We start from the raw sequence: 25,988 nt of genomic DNA, 5'->3' as shown, positions 1-25,988 counted from the left end.
CCTTCTCACTCTGTCACTTGTAATGGTTTGCTTGGCCCGTAATGGGCTTTCTTTGGAAATATTCAATTGGTTACACAAATGGTTTACTGTTGGTGATGATATGTCTAGATTAGAGTGGTGCTGGAAAAGCACAGCAGGTCAGGCAGGATCCAGGGAGCCGGAAAATCAACGTTTTGGCAAAAGCCCTTTTCCAGCACCACTCTAATCTCGGCTCTGGTTTCCAGCATCTGCAGTCCTCACTTTTGCACTGCTGGTGATTATATGTTAACCAAAAGCAAAATGGCATAATGATGATTTTGATGGTGGGAAGGTTGCTGTGATAACATTTCTGTGTCAGGGAAATGGGGAAAAAGAACGCTTCGCAGCTCACAGAAGGAGACCTGAAAAGCAATTACATCAAACCAAAGGTTCAGACAGGGAGGGAATATTTCCCTGGAGCTTGAGTAACTGGAAAGTGATGGTGTCCGTGACAAAAGGGATTTTGTTTTACAGTGGTTGAAAGTTTTAAAACTGTTATATTCAGACAGTTTAATTTATTTTCTTTAATTTTATTTGCTGTGCAAAAAACTTTTACAACATTTTAAAACCAAAATTTACAAACTTTGTGTTAAAGATAAATGTTAAATAAAATCCATCAAACCTTCCCTCACTGAAACCTGTTGTGGAAGTGCAATCTCCTGGAGAATCCCTGCCCACTCCTTCCTACCCGGGCTCCATGGCTATATACATACCTGGGAGATAGCAGCAGGAGGAGACCATTCAGCCTTTCAATCCTGCTCCACCATTCAATGGGAAACAGCTGACCATCCAGCTCAGTCTCCTGTTCCTGCTGTGTTCCAATCCCCTTTCATGACTTTACCTCGAAGAACTATATCTAAGTCCTCCTTTGGCTTCACTGCCTTTTGTTCCAGTGACGTTGCGGTGTTACTGTGTGGGTGTAGGCAGGGGTAATGTGATGGTGCTGCCTCCTGGAGGATGCACTCAGCGTCCCTCACCATCCTGCAGTAACATCAACTGGGGTTCAGCAACTAGAGATAGAAACCATTTCCAGGATATGGGCATCACTGGCTCAGCCAGCATTTATTCCCCATCTCTAGTTACCCTTGAGAAGATGGGAGTGAGCTGCTGTCTTGAACCATTCACAGTCCATTTGGTGCAGATAGACCGACAATGCTGTGTGTGAGTGTTGCAGGATTTTGGCCGAGTGATTCTCTATCTTTGGTTCTTCAAATGCTGGTTAACATAATCACAATCTGCACATGATTTTGAGATTTCAGTCTGCAAATCTTCACCATCTAGCACCCTGTATAAAGGAATATGTACAGATTAGAAATTCAGAGCAGACAATTCTAGCTTCTTTGGAATATCTTTTTCCCCTTTCTTCCCCGAAGCTGTTACCCTCCAGCCCACTTACTCTCTCCCACCATTCTGACTCTGCTACCCCCTAATGTACACCCTCCCCATTCTCATGGAGTTACTGATAAACAGATCCATGCCACCACTTCCCGTCCCTGGTCAGACTCAGCACCCTTTCTGGGTTCACTTCCTTTCCCTTCAGTTGCTGCAAGTCAATAATGTAACAGCAGAATGAAACAAAAGGAAACAGAAAGGGAGGTGGCAGATCCTGGACAGAAGAGGAACCTTCAGTCTGGGAGAATGGGTCAGATCCTTCTTTGTTTCCCATTTGTTGATTCCCAGCATTACAATGAATTGGGGATGGAGAGTGGTCCTACATGGGTGTGGTGACCCCCTAACAGATCAATACCAGAAGCAGATGCATCCCTTCCCCAGCCAATCACAGTGTGAAATACTTTCTGCAAAGTATACTTACCTAAAGCACATGCTCCAAAACCCGCCCACATTCTGTACATGTACAGTGCGGGGTTTCCCCACACACGTGTGGTCCCTGCCACAGGGATTGTGGGTGTTGTAGTCCCCAAGAAGCCACTGGAGCCCTGTCTCTGGAAAGTGTATGAAAAATGTGGACTGGAGGGTGTTGTGTATAGGATCCCCATTCAGACACACAGGACATATGGGCTGTCACTGGGTTTTACTGAGACACCTGCTTCCACAACCTGATTTTCTGATGTAAGGAATATAGATTCAGCCAACTGGGGCGTGGGAAGTGAATAGGAGGAGCAGATTTTAAGCAGAGGTGGCTCAATGGTTAGCACTGCTGACTCACAGTGTCAGGGACCTGGATTTGATTTTAGCCTTAGGTGACTGTGTGGAGTTTACACGTTCTCCCCGTGTCTGAGCGGGTTTCCTCTGGGTGCTCCCGTTTCATCCCACAGTCCAAAGATGTGCAGGTTAGGAGGATTGGATATGCTAAATTGCCCACAGTGTCCATGCCTGTGCAGGTTAAGCCATTAACCATGGGAAATACAGGGAATGGGTGAGTCTGAATGGGATGCTCATTATAGGGTTGGTGTGGACTCCATGGACGAATACCCTGTTTCTGCACTGTAGGGATTCTATTCTAATTTCATGAAGAAGAATGTACCTATCTCAATGTGCTGTGAATCTGTGGAATTCCCTCTTCAAAATGCAGTGGATGCCAGGACAATGAGCAGATTTAATGAAGAGATACAGATGTTGAATTTGCAATGAGATGAAGGGTGAGAGAGAGCAGGCAGGAAAACCCAGCTGAGACCGAGGTGAGCTCAATCATCACCGTATTAAATGGTGGGGCTGGTTCGAAGGGCTGCATTGCCTCTCCTGTACCCAGTGCTCATCTTCTTATGGTAATAACTGGAAAGCTGAATCCAAAACTCACCACCCTCCCCAAAGGAGTCATGATTTGGAGATGCTGGTGTTGGACTGGGGTGTACAAAGTTAAAAATCACACAACACCAGGCTGTAGTCCAACAGGTTTAATTGGAAGCACACTAGCTTTTGGAGCGACGCTCCTTCATCAGGTGATTGTGGAGGGCTCGATCATAACACAGAGTTTATAGCAAAAATTTGCAGTGTGATGTAACTGAAATTATACATTGAAAAATTAATTGTCTGTTAAGCCTTTCATCTGTGAGAATACAGTGATAGTTTGACTTCTTTCATGTGTAAATCACAAAACCCTTCTTTTTAAAGTTGCATTCTCAGGTTAGCTGCTAACAATGGTTTATAGTGAGACAATATGTTGAAGGTGTTAGTTCCCTTTGTTCTCTGCCTATGACCTGATGTTTAGATTGATCCTCTCTCCACAGTCACCACGCTAACATGGACTTGGCTGTACCTCAGTAATTTTCCCAGTCACACTGACATTTGAAATATTCACCCACGGACAGAATACACACCTTCCCTTCCACATGAAAAAGGCCAATGATATTCAGATCGGCACGGATCAAGTAACTATCAAAACTGAAAATGAAGTTCAATTTAAATTTCTCATCTGCAAATCTGCCCTTTCAGTTCTCTACAACAGAGAAAACAAGTCACCACCGTTAACACAGGATGGAAATTCATAAGACAATTATAGTATTAAATTGCAGTTTCTTTGTTCCCCCAAAGCTTTAAATCTCAGTCTCACAATTTCTCTCTTCTGTGAACTGAAATCCAAAATAATCTCCTCACTCCTTCCCTCCACACCTAGTTCTAACACTCTCCTCTCTTTGAATTCAGCTTCCTAGCTCCTGCCTACAGACTAAAAACCAAAAAAAGGGGTGGCACGATGGCACGGCAGCCCCACAGCACTAGGGTCACAGGTTCGATTCCAGCAATCCAAAGATGCGCAGGTCAGGTGAATCGGCCAGGCTAAATTGCCCATAATATTAGATGCATTAATCAGAGGGAAATGGGTCTGGGTGGGTAACCCGAGGGTCGGTGTAGACTGTTTGGGCCGAAGGGCCTGTTTCCACACTGTAGGAAATCTAATCTAATCAAATCAATGAGTCTGACTCGGAGCCTCCTGGGTGTTGGTGAATCCTCCCCACACCTCCCAGGGCTTCCTTCTGGGACAGAACGGACTGACTTTTTCCCCCCCAATCTGGAACCTCTTATTTATTCCCCTACTCCGATCCTCTGATGAGAACCATCCTGCACACACTGGCCAAATCATATCTGGTTGAATAAAAATGAACTAAAATGAATGTTCCTCTCCGTAACATCCCTGAATCTTCACCCGAGTTCTGATAACTTTCTGCAAAATACTCCCCCACTGATACGCCGACCACTTGTCCCGATACCAGGGGAGGGGCCATTCCCCTGGGACCTGTTCCCAGAGGGAGGAAGGGAGTGAGCTGCCAATGAAAGATCAATCCCACACACCCACAGCCGCTCTCCCTGGCACTGACCCACCTTGCACATACACCAACAATTGCCCAGCACTGCGCCCATGCACCGGTCTCCCCTCCTGCTGAGCATGCTCCAGATCACACAGGAGCCTGAGTGATTGACAGCAGCCACTGCCCAATAGGGTGGAGGGGGCGGGGCTGGAGGACTGGGACAATGGGATTGTAAACAATGAATGAATGTGGAGGACACTGGGGGATGGACAGGTCAGTGAGGGACATGAGCAGTGCAGCAGCAGGAGGGGATCCTGGACAAACTGAGCAATGGGAGAGTCTAACAGGAGAGAAACTACAGGAAGGTTTTGTTTAGAGGCTCAGGCAGGGACAGCTGGGAGACAGTATGGCCTGGTGGCTTGGGCAGGTTTTCCAATCAGCCACTTCAAAGATGCTGTCACTCAACTTTGAACCTGATCCTCCTGGTCCAGAGGTAAGGACACTACCACCATTTCTTGGTGGACTAGAGGAAAGAAGGGAAGATGTTCTCCGTCTCACTCACATGGAAACTCCATGAGCTCCTACCACTTACTGTCTCTGGTGGGGATGGAGGAGACAGAGCAGATGGGAGCAGGGTTAGGGATATAGGGACTGCCTTTGAAAAGGAACTCACTGTGTTGGTGATATTAATAAGACTCGATACACAGTCACTAACACAAAGCTGGTGTACGTGAACTTTATCCAGAATATGAACACCCATAACTGGGTGACGCAGACTCCAATGTACAGAGTTAAGTCCTGTATACTATTAACAGCTTTGTGTGTGAGAAATCACGTCTCATGAACTTAAGTCAGGGCAAAAGGGTGGAAATCATCTACATGGTCTTCAGTAAGGCGTTCAAGAAGGTTCCCCATGGGAGATTAGTTAGCAAGGTTAGATCTCACGGAATACAGAGAGAGAACGAGCCGTTTGGATACAAAACTGGCTCAGAGGTAGAAGACAGAGGGTGGTGCCAGAAGGTTACTTTTCAGATTGGAGACCTGTGACCAGTGGGGTGTCACAAAGGATCGGTGCTGGATCCACTAATTTTCATAATTTATATAAATGATTTGGAAGTGAATATAGAAAGTATTGTTAGTAAGATGACATCAAAATTGGAGGTGTAGTGGACAGTGAATAAGATTATCTCAGATTACAACGGGATCTTGGTCAGATGGTTGAGGATTGGCAAATGGAGTTTAATTCAGATAAATGTGAGGTGCTACATTTTGGAAAAGCAAATATTAGCAGGATGTATACACTTAATGGTAAGGTCCTCGGGAGCGCTGCTGAACAAAGAGACCTTGGAGTGCAGGTTCACAGCTCATTGAAAGCAGAATCGTAGGTAGATAGGATAGTGAAGAAGGTGTTTAATATGCTTTCCTTTATTGGTCAGAGCACTGAGTATAGGAGTTGGGAGGTCATGTTGCGGCTATACAGACATTGGTTAGGTCATGCTTGGAATATTGCGTGCAATTCGGGTCTCCTTCCTCTCAAAACAATATTGTGAAACATGAAAGGGGTCAGAAAAGTATTACAAGCATGTTGCCAGGGTTGGAGGATTTGAGCTATAGGGAGAGGATGAATACACCGTTTTCCCTGGAGCGTCAGAGGCTGATGGGTGACCTTATAGAGGTTTATAAAATCAGTAGGGGCATGGATAGGGTAAATACACAAGGTCTTTTCCCTGCGGTGGGGAGGAGGTACGATGGGGGTGGGAGACAGAGGGGGGAGACCGAGAGGGGAGGGTGACGGTTAGTTTGTAGATCTACAACACAATCCTGTTCCTGTTTTCTCCCCATCCCCTTCAATCCCTCTGAAGGGCTCAGAGTAAGTGCACAGACCCTGGAAAATAGAGCTTTAGGGTGACCAAGTGCTGAAGGTTGCATTTGGGACGTTGACCTTTATTAGTCTGTGCACTTTATCAATAAATGGACCTGGGTTCAATTCCACTGTCCTGGATTCATGTCAGTGGCCACAGACGCGCCTGTCTCTGACCCTGACTACTGGATCCCCTGTCACTATAGCTCTGCCATTCTCCTTCCTCCCGTTCTGTGCAGCGGAGCTCTCTGTGGGGTCATGAACCTGGCTGTTGCTGATTTCCCCTGAGAGGCAACCCCACCTGTTCCCTCCCTTATAGAATCCCAAGCGGTGCACAATATCTGTATGAGAAGCGAAATGATCATGGGGAGTCCTGCACTCCCTTCCTGAGCCTTTTGCTTGATCTGATGGTCACCCATTCCCTTTCTGCCTGTGTAACCCTCACCTGCAGTGTGACTAACTCACTAAACGTGCCGTCCATAACATTCTCAGTATTGCTCCACAGTGAGTCCACTCTCAGCTCCAGGTCTGAAAAGCAGTTTCCCAGTAGCTGCAGATGGACACCCTTCCTGCACACACAGCCGTCAGGGACACTGGAAGTGTCCCTTATTTCCCACATTGTACAAGAGGAGCGCCCCACGGGTCTGAGGGCTCCTGTAACAATGTGTCTCTAGTTTCAGCTAGTTACTCCCATTAGGAGAATTTAAATGAGCAAAAACCTTCCTTCTCTTCCAACATTTCCATTATCATCAAAAGCCCCGATCTTTACTTAAGCTGACATTTTACACTTTAAAAACTGTTTTAAAGAAAACACTCAGCAGGTATCGCTTACAACTTGGCTGTTCCCTTTGGGAACATGTGAATTGCTGAATGGCCTGGACTAAAACTGAAGCTGTGGTTCACCTTCTCCCTGTCTCCCCTCGCTCTATTTACACCCAACTCCAAAACACTCTCATTGAACCAAGCAGCCCTCACGGTGCAGCCCTGTCATTTTCATTGTCTGCTCACACCTACACTGCCCTCAGCCTCCTGTACTGTTCCAATGCATCTCAATGGGAGCTGAAGAACTGCATCTCATCTTTCAATTCAGCCCTTTGTAACCCCAGAGTCAATACGGACCTCAGCAGTTTCTGAATGAACAGACAGTTGTCAAAACCTGGAACATTCCACCCGAAATGGTGCTGGAATTTGAGTCCATAAGGAATTTTAATCAGAAGCTTGCAGGGAATTGAAAATGAGGAGTTTACAGGTTAACATCAGAAAGTGGGTGATTGGGTCTAAATCTGACAGTTCCTATGTAGAGACGAGGTGTAATTTGGACAAATCTGTGTTCCCTCTCAGGGCCCAGAATTGAGCACAAACCCAAAGGGTGATCCCTTGGAACATCTTTCTGCTTTTTGCTTGAAAAAAAAGAGATACTTTCCCACAGACAGAACAGACACACCTTTCTCCTTCCCCAGTTAAATGTCAATGGTATTCCGATCCTGATGACCCTGCTGACGATAGAAAGTTGATTTTGAGATCCCTGTCTCAATTATTAAATAAAATCCTATAAAATGAATTCACAAAATAAAACTCACAGTCAGTGCAGGCTGAACAGTAAAGACAAATACTTCTCTTGGTATGTGTTTGATGTGTAAATGCTCCTCTTCAAATCACCCCGACCCCACCCAGGAAGAGGATATGCCCATGCGCCTCGCTGTACCTTGTCCCCAATAAAGATGGTGGCCATAACCCAGAACCCATCACCGCCTGAGGCCCACAGCCGTTTTCCCATTTGCTGTAAACGTGGGACCAAGAGTTTCTAATTCAGGCCTAACTACCTGTACAGAGTGTAATTAAACCCTTCCAGTCTAAACTGATCCAACTCCCCTTTCCCGTTTCCTCCTTCTGCACACACTAAGGGTCATTCTAGGTCCAGTGACCCTCACTCAGAACTGACTGCAGCTGGGAAAATTAGAATCCCTACAGTGTGGAAACAGGCCATTCGGCCCAACAAGTCCACACTCACCCTCTGAAGAGTTTCTCAACCAAACCCATTCCCCGACCCTATTATTTTACATTTACCCTGACTAATGTACCTAACCTATACATCCCTGAACACTACGGGAAATTTAGCTTGGCCAATTCACCTTACTGCACATCTTTGGACTGCAGGAGATAGGGGGTAAAGAGTAAATAATAGGTGGGGACAGAGCCCAAAAGAAAAAATAACATTTGGAAAGAAAGGAGTAGATAACAATCTGCTGGGAGGGTGAATAGCTGTGAATGGAGGGGACAGGAACCTGTGTCTGGCAGCAGCTCAGTGGAGGTGCTGGAAATGGCAGTTGATGATCTACGTTCTGCTGCAAAACAGACCCTGAGCTTCCAGCTGCCTGCTACTTTAACACACGAACCTGTTCCCTGGCCAACATCTCTGTCTCATGCTTACTGCAGTGTTCCAGTGAAGCTTGATGCAAGCTGGCAGAACATTCCAGAACATTCCAAAACACACCATATTTCAAGGACTGCAATTTCCCCTCCTACGTGGTCAACAATACCCTCCAGTGTATCTCCACCACTTCCCGCACCTCTGCCATTGAACCACACCTCTCCAACTGCAACAAGGATAGAACCCCCCAGTCCTCACCTTCCACCCAGATACAACGCATCATCCTCCGCCATTTTCACCACCTACAATCAGATCCCACCGGAGATATATTTCCCTCTCCATTCCTTTCAGCATTCCACAGAGACCATTCCCTGTGAATCCTAGTCAGATCCATGCTCCCCAACAACCCACCTTCCACTCACAGCACCTTCACTTGTCAATACAAGAGGTGCAAAACCTGTGCCCACACCTCCCCCTCACCTCCAACGGACCATTCCCCATCCAGCAGAGATTTTCCTGCACATCCAAACACCTCACCTATTATGGCCTTTGCTTTCGATGTTGTCTCCTGGGACACCAACTTGCGGAATGTTTCAGGGAGCATTTCTGGGACACATGCACCAACCAACCCCACCATCCTGTGGCTGACCACTTCAACTTCCCTACCCACTCCTCCAAGGACATGCAAGTCATGGGCCACCTCCACCACCAAATCCCAGCTACCCGACGCCTGGAGGAAGAAATTGGGACCCTTTAACCACAGAATCAAGGTTTCCTCATCTCCCCTCCCCTGCCTTATCCCAGATCCAACCCTCCAACTCGACACCACGCCCTTAAACTGTCCCACCTGTCCACTTTCCTTTCCAATTATCCACTCCACCCTATCTCCATTACCCTCTAACTACATCTACCCATTGCCTTCCTAGCCCACTTCCCACCAACACCACACATCCCTCTTATTTATCTCTCAGCCCTCTTACTTCCCACCCCACTCCCAATCCCGGCATTCCTGATGAATGGAATATGCCCAAAACGTCGATTATCCTTCTCCTGGGATGCTGCCTGACCTGCTGTGCTTTTCCAGCGCCACATGTTAACGCAAGTTGGAAGAACAACACCTTATCTTCTACTTGGGGACCCTGCACCCCTCTAGCCCCAGTATCAAAATCAATAATTTAGGTCCTGAACTCTCCAATGTCCTAGCGCCATAGCCTCTTAACCCACACACCAGGCCTTGTTAGTACATAACCTACCATTACACATTAGCTATAGTTAGCCACTAACAGTCCCCATAAACGGCTATTCACCCTGCCCCAGCCAGATCGTTATCCACTCCTTTGTCCAACTGCTCCCATCTCTTTGGACTCTATCACCACCTATCATTTACTCCTTAACCCCGATCTTCTGCATATATACCAACATTTTTTTTCAGTAGCATCAGTTCTGAGGAAGGGTCAGCAGATCCAAAATGTTAACTCCGATTTCTCTTCACAGATGCTGCCAGACCTGCTGAGCTTTTCCAGTATCTTTTGGCTGTTGAGTGAGATTTACAGCATCCGCAGTTCTTTTGGTTCTAATTTACCAGGAATTTCTAATTTAAGTCTAGCAGCCTAAAACTGTGCGTTTATAAACCCTCCCAGTCCACAATAACTCAATTTCTTCCCCAGACTTTGCAGTCTCTCCCACTCCCTTCACACTCATGAGGACCTCTCTCACAGTGACACTGCGCCTGCACAGCTCATGGCCATGTGTTGGCCTGCTGGACCCACCCCAATTCACTCCCATTGGCCGAAGGATCACGCCAATTCTCCTATTGGTCTGAAGCTGCTGTCAATCACCTGGGCCCCATTGTGACATGAGTGGGCTCCTCCCAAGAGCATCGGATGATGAGGGGTGACCTCATAGAGCTTTCTAAAATCATGAGGAGTATGGATGGGAAAAATAGACAAGGGCTTTTCCCTGGGGTGGGGGAGTCTAGAACGAGAGGGTGTAGGTTTAAGGTGAGAGGGGAAAGATTTAAAAGGGACCCAAGAGGCAACTTTTTTCACACTGAGATGGGTGCCTGTATGGAATCTTCTGTTTGGGGAAGTGGTGGAGGCTGGTACAGTTACACCATTCGGCATCTGGATGGGCATGTGAATAGGAAGGGTGTAGAGGGATATGTGCCAAATGTTGGGATATCTGGTCGGCATGGACCAGTTCAACCAAAGGGTCTAATTCCATGCTGTATGTCTCTTGGACTCTGCCCTGGGATGAGCTTCATCATTCACAGTGAATGGGGCAGTAACGCAGAGCACAGGGGTTTGGGGCTATTCAGCTGTACTGGCCCCTCTGGAGATGGTGCCAGTCTATCCCAACTCACCTCCCATTTGTCTGTAGCCCTCCAAATCCTTCCTTAAAAAAGTTAAATTCCAAATTTGTTTTCTCAATAACTACTGAATCTGCGTCCAAACTGTTCCAGATGCTCAGAACTTAGTGAGTACAATAATCTTCACATTTTTAACCTGTTTTATTTGCCATTTACCTGAAGTAGTTACTCAAAATTGTGACGTTAATAATTTCTCCGTCTGTCTCTCTGTAAATTAAATATCCTGGAAACAAATCTGCTCCTGGTCGAAATCCCTGCCTAACCTTCTCAGCTCCAAGGAGAATTAGTTGATCTTCTGCTAACTCTCCATAAAAGAGAAACCCATCTTAATTTTAGTAGTGCCATAAAGATGTACAGCAGAGAAACAGACCCTTCGATCCAACTTGTCCATGCCGACCAGATATCCTAAATTAATATCATCCCATATGCCAGCTCTTGGCCTGTATCCTTCTAAACTTTTGCTAATCACATACAACATCTCAAAGGCATAACTGGGTAATTGTACCTGCCTCCACACTTCCTCTGGCAGCTCCTTCCACACACGTACTATGTTCAGCTGGAAACATTGCCCCTTAGATCCCTTTTAAATCTTTTCCCTCACACCTGAAGCCTGTGCCCCCAAGCTTTGGACTCACATATCCTGGGAATAAGACTCTGGGATTTCATCCTATCCATGCTCCTCACAAATGTATCCGATGCTCCAGGGAAAACAGCTCCAGCCTATTCACCCTCTATCTATATAGCTCAAACCCTCAACCCTAGCAACATCTTTGCAGATCTTTTCCGAACCCTTTCAAATTTCATAATATTATTCCGATAGCGGGGAGACCAGGACTGAAAGCAGAATTCCAGAAGTGGCTGAATCAATGTGCTGTGCAGCCGCAGAATGACATCCCAACTCCACTACTCAATGTACTGACCAGTAAAGGCAAGTACACCAAACACCTTGTTCACTACCCTGCCTATGATTCCACTTTCAAGGAACTATGAACCTGCATTGAAAGGTCTCTTTGTTCAGCAACACCCCCCAGGACCTTCCCATTAAGTGTATAATTCCTGCCCTCATTTGCTTTTCCAAAATGGAGCACCTCACATTTATCTGAAATAAACTCGATCTGACAATCCTCAGCCCATTTGATTGAAGTCCCATTGTACTCTGAGGTAACCTTCTTTACTGTCCAGTGCACCTCCAATTTTGATGTCTACTGTAAGCCTACTAACTATACCTCATATATTCACACACAAATCATTGATATAAATGATGAAAATCAGTGGATCCAGCACTGATCCTTACACCATATTGCTCATCACAGGCCTCCAGTCCGAAAAGCACTACTCTCCGTCCCCAACCTTCCCGCCAATTTGTATCCAAACAGCTGGTTCTCTCTGCATCCCATGGTGTCTAACTTGCTAACCAGTCTGTTATGTGGAACCTTTTTGAATGTCTTTCTGAAGTCCAAGTTAGTGATGTATGTACAAAGCCATGCTGACTATCCCTAATCACTTCTTGCCTTTCCAATTACATATAAACCTGTCCTTCAGAATTCCTTCCAACACCTTGTCTGCCACTACCCTCAGGCTCACCGGTGTATTGTTCCCTGGCCTTTCCTCATCACCTTTCTCAAATAATGGCTCCTGTCTTGCAGCACCTCACCTCCGGCTATCGGTGATACAAATCTCTCAACGAGGGGCCCGGCGATCACTTCCCACAAAGATTTGGGATACACCTGATCAGGTCCCACAGATTTACTCAGCTTTATGTATAAGACATCCCGTACAACCTCCTCTGTAATATGGACAGTTGTCAAATCATCACTATTTATTTCTCCAAACTCTCTCGCTTCCATATCCTCTTTCAGTAAAAGCTGACATGAAATCCTTGGGTAGTATCTCTCCCACCTTCTGTGGTTCCACAGACAGCCTTGTTGATCTTTGAGGGTCCCTATTCTCTGCCTGGTTACTCTTTTGTCCTTAGTGTTTTGTAGAATCTCTTTGGGTTGTCCTTAAACCTCTTTCCCCCCAAAGCTATCTCATGTATCCTTTTTGCCCTCCTGTTTTCCCTCACGTGTACTCCTACTGCCCCTATACTCCGAGGGATTCACTCAAACCCAGCTGTCCGTAGCTGCCATATCCCTCCTTCATCTTTTTGACCAGACCCTCAATTTCTTTAGACACACAGCATTCTCTACACCTACCAGACTTGGCTTTAACAGGAACATACTGTCCATGTACTCTTGTTGTCTCATTTTCACAGGCCTATGGAGGCAATGGCAGATGAGGACATGGAAACAGTCACTCTCAGTAAAGAGGTAGTGTTGGAAAGATAACAGCCCAAAAGAACATGGGTCTCCTGGCCGTGATGGAATGCATCCCAGGGGACTAAAAGAGATGGTGAAGGGTTTATTGTCCTTCCTTGCTAGAGGGATGGTTATGCTGCAGTTGTACAGGGTGCTGGTGAGGCCACACCTGGAGTACTGTGTACAGGTTTGATCTCCTTACTTCAACAAGGATGTACTGACACTGGAGGGGGTGCAGAGGAGGATCACTAGTTTGAGTCGGGGGTTGAGAGGATTGGTGTATGTGGAGAGACTGAATAGACTGGGATTATACTTGTTGGAATTTAGAAGAATGGGAGGCTGTATTGGAAAAAATAAAATTAAGAAGGGAATAGATAAGATAGAAGCAGGGAGGTTATTTCCATTGGGGGGCGGGTCAGTCTAGAGAGCACAGCGTCAAAATAAGGGGGTATCTGATTTAGGACAGAGTTGAGGAGGAACTTCTTCAGCCAAAGGGTTATGAATCCGTGGAATTCCCTGCTGAGTGTAGCAGTTGATGTTATCAACTTGAATGTCTTTAAGGCAAAATGTAGATTTGCAAACAGGAATCGAATTAAGGGTTATGGTGAGAGAGCAGGAAAGTGGAGCCGAGGCCATGAAAAGATCAGCCCTGATCTTATTGAATGGCAGTGCAGGCTTGAGGGGCCAGATGGCCTACCCCTGCTCCTATTCCTTCTGTTCTTATGTTCCCACTTTCCAGCCGTCCCTTTACCTGGGGGTTGCAAAGAAATATTGAAAGTTCTTGCCTTGTACCATCAAAATTCACCTTTGTCCAATTTTGAACACCAACTTTTAGATCTGATCTATTATTTTCTGCAACTATTTTAAAACCAGTAGAATTGTCGTCAAAGAATCCCAAGTGTGGAAGCAGGCCATTCGGCCCATCACATCCACACTGACCCTCAGAGCCTCCTATCTTACCCCTGTAACGCTGCATTTCCCATGACCAATCCACCCACCTGCCCATCCCTGAACAATACGGCAATCCAGCCTGGATTCTCCACCCAACCTGCACACCTTTGGACTGTGGGAGGAAACCAGAACACCTGGATGAAACCCACACAGACAACCTCAATAAGGTGATCGTCCTGTTCTTATTTCCCAGTTCCACCCAAGTAATTTCAACGGGCGAACCCCCATGAATATCCTCCCTAAGCACAACAATAATGTTATCCCTACTCAAAAACACCATTCCACCTTCTCTCTTATCCCCCTTTCTACCCTTCCTCATATCTATTCCCTGGAACATTAAGCTACCTGGCCTGTCCAACCTAAGCCACGTTTCTGTCATACCCACTATATCCCAGTCCCATGTTCAAAACCATATCTTAAGCTCATCTGCTTTCCCTGTAAAACCTCTTGCATTGAAATAAATGCAGTGCAGTGCTATCAAAAGGACAGACTGATGGGCAGAGGGGGTGGGATGGCCCTGTTGATGAGGGATGACGTTCAGTCCCTTGGGAAAGGGGGATACACAGAATCAGGAGATGTAGAGTCAGATTGGAGGGTGGCTAATGTTATCCCACTTTTCAAAAAAAGTTGGGAGAGATAAAACAAGGAATTATAGACCGGTTAGTCTGATGTCAGTGGTGAGAATGACGCTGAGTCAATTACAAAAGATGAAATTATGGCTCATTTGGATAGCAGTAATAGGATTCGTCAGAGTCAGCATGGATTTACAAAGGGGAATATACTGACTTGGATTGAAAATTGGCTGGCTGACAGGAAGCAAAGAGGAGTGATAAACGCTTCCTTTCGGAATGGCAGGCAGTGACTAGTGGGGTACCACAAGGTTCGGTGCTGGGACCACAGCTGTTGATAATATACATTAATAATATAGATGAACATCTTAAACGTAATATTAGCAAATTTGCTGATGACACAAAGCTGGGTGGCAGGGTGAAATGTGAGGAGGATGTTATGAGAATACAGGTTCACTTGGACAGGCTAGGTGAGTGGGCGGATGCATAGCAGATGCAGTTTAATGTGGATAAATGTGTGGTTATCCACTTTGGAGGCAAGAACAGGAAGGCAGATTACTATCTAAAAGGAGTCAAGTTTGGTAAAGGGGAAGTACAACGAGATCTCGGTATTCATGTACATCAGTCAATGAAAGCAAGCATGCAGGTACAGCAGGTAGTGAAGAAAGCTCACTGCATGCTGGCCCTCATAACAAGAGGAATTGAATATAGGAGCAAAGAGGTCCTTCTGCAGTTGTACAGGGCCCTGGTAAGACCGCACCTGGAGTATTGTGTGCAGTTTTGGTCTCCACATTTGAGGAAGAGCATTGTGACTATTGAGGGAGTGTTGGGTAGGTTCACGAGGACAATTCCCGGAATTGGCGGAATGATCATATGTTGAAAGATTGGAGCGACTGAGTTTGTGTATACTTGAATTTAGAAGAATGAGAGGGGATCTGATTGAGACCTACAAGATTATTGAAGTGTTGAACACTCTGGAGGCAGGATGCATGTTCCCACGGATGGGTGAGTCCAGAACCAGAGGACACAGGTTAAAAATAAGGGAGAGGCCATTTAGAAGAGAGTTGAGGAGAAACGTCTTCACCCAGAGAGTAGTGGACACATGGAATGCACTGCCCCAGAAGGCAGTGGAGGCCAAGTCTCTGGATAATTTCAAGAAAGAGATGGACAGAACTGTTAAAGATAATGGAATCAAGTTTTATGGAGATAAGACAGGAACAGGATACTGATTGTGGACGATCAGCCATGATCATAATGAATGGTGGTGCTGGCTCAAAGGGCAGAATGGCCTATTCCTGCACCGATTGTCTATTGTACCTTGTCAGTCCTACCTCATTCTGTGCCTTGCCCGTGCCTGTCTAACTTCTCAACTGTACCAGCCTCAGGGTTACCTCCTTTCTCACTATCTCTTTAGGATTACCCCCACGCCCTCACTGGTTTAATGCCTCCCGAGTAGCACTAGCAAATCTCCCTGCTTGGATATTAGACACCTTCCAATTCAGGTGTAATCCATCCTTGTTATGCACGTCACCTCTCCCCCAGCAGAGATTCCAATGATCCAAAAATGGGAATCCTTCTCCCCTGTATCAGATCCTTGGCCACGCATTCATCTGCTCTACCCTGCTATTCCTGCTCTCGCTAGCATGTGGCACCGGGAGTAATCCAGATATTACGACCCACAAGATCCTGCTTATTATCCTCCAGGCTAATTTGCTATATTCTCTCATCAGTACTTCATCCTTTTCTCTTATGTCACTGGTACCAATGCACAGCGACCTCCCACTGATCATTCTCCCCTTTCAGAATATTCTGCACCCTCGGAGCCATCCTTCACCCAGACAGTAGGGAGGCACCACCCCACTCTGAGGTCTCACTATCAGCTACAGAAACTGCAGTCTGTGCTGCAGACTAGAGAGCCCCCTATCACCATCGATCGCGTGGAACCTGTTATACCTCACATTATACTAGATTCATTACACTAGTAACTTGGCTGTCAGTGCGATATTCCCCTGAAAATGTGACCCCCGACGCTTTCCAAAACAGTATACTTGTTGGAGATGGAAATAACCACAGGAGACTCCTGCACTACTTGCCTTCCGCTCCTCCATTTCCTAGAGGAAACCCATCTACCTGACTGGATCGGCAGTTTTCCTACCTTTCTGAAACTGCCACCTATCACACCCCCATGCTCCTGTAAATTCTTCATTACCTTTAACCATTGCTCCATCTGATCCAGGAAATCCTACAGGATTTGCATCCTCACTTCCTGCAGACAATCAGATCATTGAAACCTTCCTTAATCTCCCACATCCAACAGGAAGAGCACATCACTGTACGAATGGCCATCTCTGCACCTTAACAGTCCACAGACCCAGAAAAAGGCACACAATCTTACAGCTTTACAAAACATGACTCTAGAATAAATTAGTACCAATATTTTATATTAAAAAACTTTATCAAATTATCATAAGATGTGTATTTAAAGAAATAAACTGTCGCCCTACTGAATGTTGTAGCTTTACTAAAATAAAACAGATTAAGATTTATCTTTGAAGGGACCGAAACCCACTGAGCTGTGAGTCACAGATGAACAGCACTAAACAGAACCTTCGGTCAAATTTGTCCATGCCGACCAGATATCCGAACCTAATCTTATCCCTCTTGCCAGCACCTGGGCCATATCCCTCTAAATCTTTCCTATTCATGTCAAGTATCCAAATGCCTTTAAAATACTGTAATTGTCAGCCTCCACTACTTCTTCTGGCAGCTTATTCCATTCAGGCACCACTCTCTGCATGAAAAAGTTGCTCCTTAGTTCCCTTTTATATCTTTCCCCTCTCACCCTCAACTTATGCTCTCTATTTCTGGACTCTCCTACTCAGGGAAAAGACCTTGTCTGGTTACCCTATCCATGCTACTAATGATTTTATAAACCTCTATGGAGGTCACCCCTCAGTCTCTGATGCTCCAGGGAAAGAAAGCCCCAGCCTTTTTGCTCTCTTTCTGCAGCTCAAACCCTGACAGTATCCTTGTAAATCTTTGTTGAACCTCTTCAAGTTTCACAACATCCTTCCGATTCACGGAGAACAGAATTGCACACAATATTCCAAAAGAGGCCTAACCAATGTCCTGTAATCACCTTCCAACTTCTATACTGAATGCTCTGATCAATAAAAGAATGTATTCTAAACATTTTCTTCAGTATCCTATCTACCTGCAACTCTACTTTCAAGGAAATATGAACCTGCACTGCAAGATATCTTTGTTCATCAACACTATCTAGGAATTTGCCACTAAGTGTATCAGTCCTGTTAAGATTTGCTTTTTTAAAATGCAGCACGTCACATTTATCTGAATTAAACTCCATCTGCCACTTCTCACCCATCTGAACAACATCCTGTTGTAGTCTGAGGTAACCTTCTTCGCTGTCCACTATACCTCTAATTTTGGTGTCATCTGCAAACTTACTAACTATACCTCCTATGCTCATATCTAAATCATATATATAAACGACAAAAAGTAGTGGACCCAACACTGATCTTTACGGCACTCTACTGGTCACATGCCTCCAATCTGAAAAACAACCCTCCACCACCACCCTGCCTTCTACATTTGAGCCAGTTCTGTATCCAAACGGTTAGTTCTCCCTGTATGCCATGAGATCTAACTTTGCTAAGCAGTCTTCCATGGGGAAGCTTGTCCAGTACCTTACTGAATTCCATAGATCACGTCCACCTCTCTGCCCTCATCAATCCTCTTTGATACATCTTCAATTAACTCAATCAAGTTTGAGAGACATGCACAAAGTCATGCTGACTATCACTAATCAATCCTTGCTTTTCAGTATACACATGCATCTTGTTCCTCAGGATTCCCCCCAACAACTTGCCCAGGCTCACCGGTCGTTAGTTCCCTGGCTTGTCCTTACCACCTTTCTTAAATAGTGGCACCATGTTAACCAACCTCTAGTCTTTCGGCATTTCGTCTGTGATAATCGATGATACAAAATATCTCAGCAAGAGGCCCAGCAGTCACATTCCCAACTTCCCACAGAGCTCTAGGGTACACCTGATCAGGTGCTGGGGATTAACCAAGCTTTACAGGTTACAAGACACCCAGCACGTCCTCCGCTGTAAGATGGACATATTCAACTTCTATTTTCCCACATTCTATATTGCCCATGTCCTTCTCCACAGTAAACACTGATGCAAAATATTTTGTTAGTATCTCTCCCATCTCCTGCGGCTCCACACGTAGGCTACCTTGCTGATCTTTGAAGAGCCCTATTCTCTCTCGAGTTACCCTTTTGTTCTTAATATATTTATAAACACCCTTGGGATTATTCATAACTCTATTTGCCAAAGCTATCTCATGTCCCCTTTTTGCCCTCCTGAGTTCCCTCTTAAGTATACTCCCACTGTCTTTAATGCTCAGGATTTTTTTGGTATTTTTGGATTGGAATAAATGCAAAATATTACATCTTGATAAAACAAACGAGAGCAGACTTACACTAATTAAAAACAGGGCATCGAGGAGTGATATGGAACAAAGAGGCCGAGGGGTTCGGGTCTTTCAAGTCTGTGTCACATGTAGACAGGGTGGTTAAGAAGGTGCTTAGCACACTTGTCACCATTGCTCAGACCTTGGAGTACAAGAGTTGGGATGTTATTTTGGATGTTGGGGAGGCCTTTTCTGGAATTCTGTGTCCAGTTCTGGCCATGCTGATATCGGGAGGACATTATGTATTTGGAGCGGATTCAAAAGCGATTTACCAGGATGTTGAGGGGAATGGATAGTCTGAATTATAAGCAGAGGCTGGATAGGCTGCGACGTCTTTCACTGGCGCGCAGGAGGCTGAGGAGTGACCTTATTAGACTCAAATCATGGATGGGTGGTATCAGTAATGTGAACAGCAGGTGTCCTTTCCAGGAAGGAACCCGATTCAAGACTGGGTACACAGCTTTTAAGGTGACAGCAGAACAGCTTTAAAAAGAGATTCGGGGATTTTTAAAAAATATTTGTTCAGACAATGGTTTGTGTGTGGAATGAACTATCAGAGGAAGTGGTAGTTGTGAATCAAATTACAATTTGAGGGTGGCACAGTGGCTCAGTGATTAGCCCTGCTGCCAGGGCCCCAGGTTCGTTTCCAGCTTTGGACAACTGTCTCTGTGGGACTTGCCCATTCTCCCAGTGTCTGCATGGGTTTCTTCCAGGGGCTCCAGTTTCCTCCCTAATGAGAGAGCAGCCCTATGGTCTGGGAGGACAATGCTGACTTTCCCTTTTACACAGTGATGCCACTGTGTCTCTGGGATGGGGAGAGGGAATGCTGAAGGGGTGGATGGGACACCACTACGGCACAGTGCTTTGTCCTGGAGGATGTTCACTTTCTTTAATATTGTTGGGGGCTGCACTGATGTAGGCAAGTGGAGAACGTTCCAACACAATCCTGATGTGTGTCTTATAGAGAGCCGTGGGCGGCATGCTGGCACAGTGGTTAGCACTGCTGCCTCACAGCGCCAGAGACCTGGGTTCAATTCCCGACTCAGGTGACTGACTGTGTGGAGTTTGCACGTTCACCCCGTGTCTGCGTGGGTTTCCTCCGGGAGTTCTGGTTTCCTCCCACAGTCCAAAGATGTGCGGGTCAGGTGAATTGGCCATGCCAAATTGCCCCTAGTGTTAGGTAAGGGGTAAATGTAGGGGTATGGGTGGGTTGCGCTTTGGCGGGTCGGTGTGGACTTGTTGGGCCGAAGGGCCTGTTTCCACACTAAGTAATCTAATCAAACAGACACTGGGGAATCAGGGGTTTGGGGAAACTGAGGTTGTTCTCCTTGTAGCAAAGGCAATTGAGGGGAGCTGTGACAGAGGGATTTACAGAAATTATACATTATAATAATAAACCTTACACCCATCAGCTCATTATACAAGGATTACAGGACACACATAAAAGGTTTGGGAAGATTCAAAGAGAACTTTTATGCAGCAAATGGGATTCAGATGGAATACAATACTCACACACAATGCGAATATCCAGGTCCTGATGAATTGACTAATTCAATCAGAGTTTGGTGTTACAATGACTGAGATTACCATCTGAATGTCCACCTGTAGTATCCTGTAATACAAGTTTATAAACTCCATCACTGTCAGTTCAGGTTAGAAACTCACACCATCTCCTCCTCCTGGCCCAGGATGACTGGACACATTACCCCTTGTGGAGGTCAGCAGTCAGTTCAGGGGGAAACCTCTGTGGGTTTCTGTGAGTTTCCACCTTGGGATTTCATGCGACTGAACAGGGCAGATTTTTGACACATGGGACAGAATATTCCAGGAGTCAGTGAGATGCGGAGAGCAGGATTTGCTTCTTTTTTTTCCCTTCCGTGCTGCCGCTGTGCCTCATCAATAAGACATGGGGGGGGGGGGGGGGGGGTGTGAAAGGTTCATGCAGCTCGATGGGCAAGTTGTCTCCATTCTGACCAATGGGCAGCAAGTTCCTCCCATAGAGTATCTCTAAAAACAGAGCATCTCTGCATGCTTCACACTGCCCACTGTTCCCAGTAAATGTTTAGAAGAATGGGTGGGGGGGGGGGGGGGGGGGGAATTCCTAGAAAAGGCATAACTGTAAAGTGCTAAGAGGATTGTGAAGAGAGAGAGATACACAGGAGAAGGGGGCAACAAGTTGTCAGATGGAGTATAATTTGGGAAGATGTCAAGTCGGTCAGTTTGGAGGGGACAATAAGAGAACAGAGTGCTATTTACATGGTGGAATCTGTAGAAAGCTGCACCAGAAAGGGATCTGGGGTAATTGTGCAGGAAACACTGAAAGCCAGCAGATTCTGGGCCAGTCACGAAATCAAGGGTTCTGTTTCGGATTCACCAAGTTTAAGGTAACACAGACACGGGTAAGGGGTTTCAGTAGCAATGGAGCTGGGGTGAGGTGGAGACAAGCAACGTTTCAGAGATTGGAATTCCTGGTGTTTGTGATTGTGTAGATGTCTGATTAGAAGGTCACCTTGAAGTCAGATATGACAGCAATATTGTGAAGAGTCTAGTTCTACCTCAGACTGCACCCAGTGAGAGGGAGGGGCTCAGCAGTAAGGGAAAGGAATTTGTATTAGCAACTGAAGGTAATGGATTTAACCGTAACAATGTTTCATCGGAGGAAATTGCAGTTAATCAAGTAGTGGGAATGTGATAAGCAGTTTGATAACTGAGTAACAATGGAGCAATGGAGAGGGATGATGGGGAGGGAGAGCTGGGCATCGTCAGTGTACATGTCAAACCTCACACTGTGCTTTTAGACAATGTCACCTCCTGGCAGTATGTAGGTGATAAACAGTAGGGACCAAGGATAGATCCTGGAGGGACACCAAATACAAGGAATTCATAAAGGAAAGGGAGAGTGGGGATGGAGCAGGATTTACAAATGATGGTGAGGTTAAATGTTAGTTTTTTTTTGCAGAATGGATGAGAAGGACATAACCAGAAAAGACAGACAGACAGAACAAGGAACAATATCTGTGAATTGGCGAGGGGGAGTGACGGGGAGGAAACAGAGTTGGAATGTCTGTGGTTTAGCGAGACTAGGAAAAGATCAAGATGAGCTCTGATAAGACTTGACAAGAGGAGAAAGATGTAAGTTTGGGACAAAAACCAGGAACACCATGTGAGGCAGTTTGTCTCAGTGGGCTAGTGGGATGGAGGGAAGCAGCAGAGGCAGCTGGTCGGATTGTCTCAGTCTTAGTGACAGAGAAACTCAGTGTGCTCGTTGCTCTTGTTGTTGGAGAGAAGGATGGAGGAGACAGGATGATGGACAGTGTTTACAAAGAAACAAAACCAGGGTTAGTGATGTTTAAAATGAGTGAACAAACCTAATGTATTTAACTTTTATCCAGAATATTAAAATGTACAACTGAAGTCCCTGTTCGAATCCCAGCTCGGCAGACGATGGAATCTGAATTCATGAAATAATAACGAATTAGGAATCTCCTGATTTCCAAGGAACTATTGTCAATGGCAGAAAATATCCTGCCAACCTGACAGTCGCCCAACAAGCTACTCACTGCATTAATCACTGCAAAGTCTCAACAAAGGAATGAAACTGGATGGACCACTTGGCATCTAACAAGGCACCAGAAAATACAACCACAGAATCAGCCCTCTCGGCTCTGCAACATCCTGCTCACTAACATCCGGGTTTTTTGTGCCAAAACGTGGCGAGCTGTCTCACAGACTAGTCAAGGAACAGCCTGACATAGTCATCCTCACAGAGTCATCCCTTACAGATAATGGCTAGACACCACCATCACCATCCCTAGATATCGAGAGTGTGATGATGGAAAAGCATAACAAGGTGAGGCAGCATCTGAGGCGAAGGAGAATCGATGTTTCGAGCCTAAGCCTTTCATCAGCCTGACCTGCTGTGCTTTTCCAGCACCATACTCTCCACTCTGATCTCCAGCATCTGCAGTCTTCACTTTCTCCTGAAATCTCTGGATATGTCCTGTCCCACCAGCAGGACAGACCAGGCAGAGGCGATGGCACAGTGATGTACACACCTTTTGCCCTGGGAGTACTCAGCATTAACTTTGGACACCAGGAAGTCTCATGGCTCCTGCTGATTACCACGTACTGTGCTCCCACGGCTGACGGATCAGTGCTACTCCATGTTGAATAACACTTGGAGGAAGCACTGAGGCAATAAAATGGTGACAAGCCTACTCTGGGTACAGGATTTCAATGTCCTCTACCAAGAGTAGCTCAGCTGCAGGATTACTGACTGACTGGTCGGGTCCTCAAGGACATAGCTGCTCAACTGGGTTTGCAGCAGGCGGTCACGGAACCAGCAAGATGGAAAAACATACTAGATCTTATCAGTATGAATCTATCAGCTGCAAATGTATCTGTCCATGACAAGAGCGACCATCCCACAGTCTTTTTGGAGACAAAGCCTCACCTTAAAGTTGAGAAAAACCTCCCTTGTGCTGAGTGGTACTATCACCATGCTAAATGGGACAGATGTAGGATCTCAAACTGGATATCTCTGAGGCACTGTGGGATAACAACAGCAACAGAACTGTACTCCAGCACAATCTGTAATCTCATGGGTTTGTACATCCCGCACTCACCCATCACAATGGACAGGAAAGGATGGCATGCCATGAGCAGCACCAGGCATACCTAAAAATGCAGTGCCAACCTGTTGAAGCTACCAAACGGGACCATCTGCATTTTAAACAGCATCAGCATCAAGCAACAGAGCTAAACGATCCCACAACCAATGGATCAGATCAGAATTCTGCCACACCCACTTGTGAATGGTAATGGACAATTAATCAACTTGTTGCAGGAAGCACAACAGATATCCCCACCCTAACTAACGGAGGGATCTCACACATCCATGCAGCATTTGCAGCAATTCTCAGCCAGTTGCAAAGTGGGATGATCCATCTCAGCCTTCAACAGTGGTTTCCAAAATCACACACGTGAGTTTTAAGTCAGTTTGACTTAGTTCGAATAAGACCAAGAAATGGTTAAGTAGTGTAAAGGCTATGGGTCCTGCTAACATTCTGGCAATTATACTGATAACTTGTGCTCCAGAACTTGCCACCCACAAAGCCACGTACCCATCCAGCACTGGCATTGACTGACAATGTGGAACATTGCCCAGGGATGTTCAACACAAAAACACAGGTCAACTCCGACCCAGGCAATTTCCCTCGATCAGCAGGAAAGTGATGTAAGTATTCATCAACAGGGCTATCAAGCAGCTGCTTAGCAACAGCCAACTGAGTGACACTCATTTTAGGCTCCACCAGGGCCACTCAGCTCCCGATTGTGTTACCACCTGATTCACAACCTGACAACCAGCTGAATCCCAGAGGTGAGGTAAGAGTGACAGCCCAGTCCCACTCCAACACCACTATTTCTAGCTGATTCCACCCTCATCTCAGCTCATATACTGAAACTCTCATCCATCGTGTGTTATCTCCAGACTTAAATTATCCAAACACACTCCTGGCCAGCCTCCCAAATTCAACCTCCCTGTAATCTCAAGAAAAATTGAAAGCTCTATCGCCCACGTGCTCACTTCTCCCCAAATATGTTCACCCGTCAAAAGGCTCCTATAAGCAACAACAATTTAAAATTCTCATTCTTGACTTGATTCCTGGCTGTTCTCATCCCTAGCTCCATGCACCACACATCCTTTGAGACCTCGTCAATCCATTTACTTCGAGACTCCTAATAATTTGTTAATTCATTACTTCAACTGTGTAGCTGATTCTACAGTTGCTAAAGCAACATGGTCTGGAATTTGCAGACAAAACATCACAGGTCTGCGTTCCACCTTTAAGACATCCCTCAAAACCTGCTTTTTGGCAATGCTTTTGGTCACCTGACCTAATATCTCCATCTCTGGCTTTATATCTAAAATTCTCAATGATATTTTATATGAAATTATAAGCATGATAATAAAATTACAAACTGTTCTTGGTTTGGACATTATCTTCAAATCATCACTGTTGCTGTAATGAATAATCTGTAATGTCTCTTACCCAACCACATTGTGGGAGCACCTTCACCACACAAACTGCAGCTGTACAAGAAAGTCAAGCATCACCCTCTCCCCAGGCAACAGGGCTTTGGCATTAATCACTGGGATCTGTGGAAAGAGAAACACAGTTCAAGGGGGTGCAAAATGCATGACAGGGAATGAAAGTGGTGCAGAATTTGATAGTCAGAAACTGAAGGAAAACACACTTGTATATTGGAAAAAAGAATTCTTGACTCAAAAATATTCAAGACAAAATAATCTGATAATAGAGCAGCACATGGTCAGGGGCTGGGCCACGTGAAAAATTCATTTACAAATGGTCTGTAAAAGTAATAATACAGTACTAAACAGATCAAACATACCCCCATGGTTGGAGACTGAGGAAGCTAGACATTGACAAAGTGGTCCTGAGGGAGCCCAGAGGTGAATCAGAGCAGGATTGGCTGCTGTCATCACAATGACTCTGTACTAGAGAGAGGCTGCACATGCGCCTGGCTGCACCTTGCCCCCTACAAAGATGGCGGCCCGCACGTGTCCAGTGAATCGTTGTCCCGAATAAAGATGGCGGCGCTCACTCAGGCCTGCAGCCGCTGAGGCAATTCCCCATTTACTGCAAACACGGGACTGGGACGTTCAAATTTGTGTTTTCCGACATGCACAATTTGTTTGTAAAACCTCTCCGCTCATGACATCACAGCTTCTCTCACATTTCCCTGATTATTTCTTTCCTTACCGTATCCTTTCTCTCTATAACTTCCCGAGCATTTATTACAGCTACTCTGCGTCGGGCGCGAGG

General features: G+C 45.7%; 1 long non-coding RNA gene across 1 annotated transcript; it reads right to left on the bottom strand.

Annotated features, from left to right (window-relative positions):
• Positions 1 to 536: 536 nt before the first annotated feature.
• LOC132814923 (uncharacterized) lies at positions 537 to 25,988 on the bottom strand. The gene is made up of 4 exons (XR_009644596.1): positions 25,926 to 25,988; positions 25,194 to 25,300; positions 20,653 to 20,752; positions 537 to 1,303 (listed from the first exon to the last, which is right to left on the bottom strand). It is a non-coding gene; the product is annotated as an uncharacterized LOC132814923 (long non-coding RNA).

Source organism: Hemiscyllium ocellatum, unplaced genomic scaffold (genome assembly GCF_020745735.1).
Source record: "Hemiscyllium ocellatum isolate sHemOce1 unplaced genomic scaffold, sHemOce1.pat.X.cur. scaffold_96_pat_ctg1, whole genome shotgun sequence".
Lineage (NCBI taxonomy): Eukaryota > Metazoa > Chordata > Chondrichthyes > Orectolobiformes > Hemiscylliidae > Hemiscyllium > Hemiscyllium ocellatum.
Note: the sequence above shows the minus strand (reverse complement) of the source record. Positions and strands in the feature narration are given on the sequence as shown.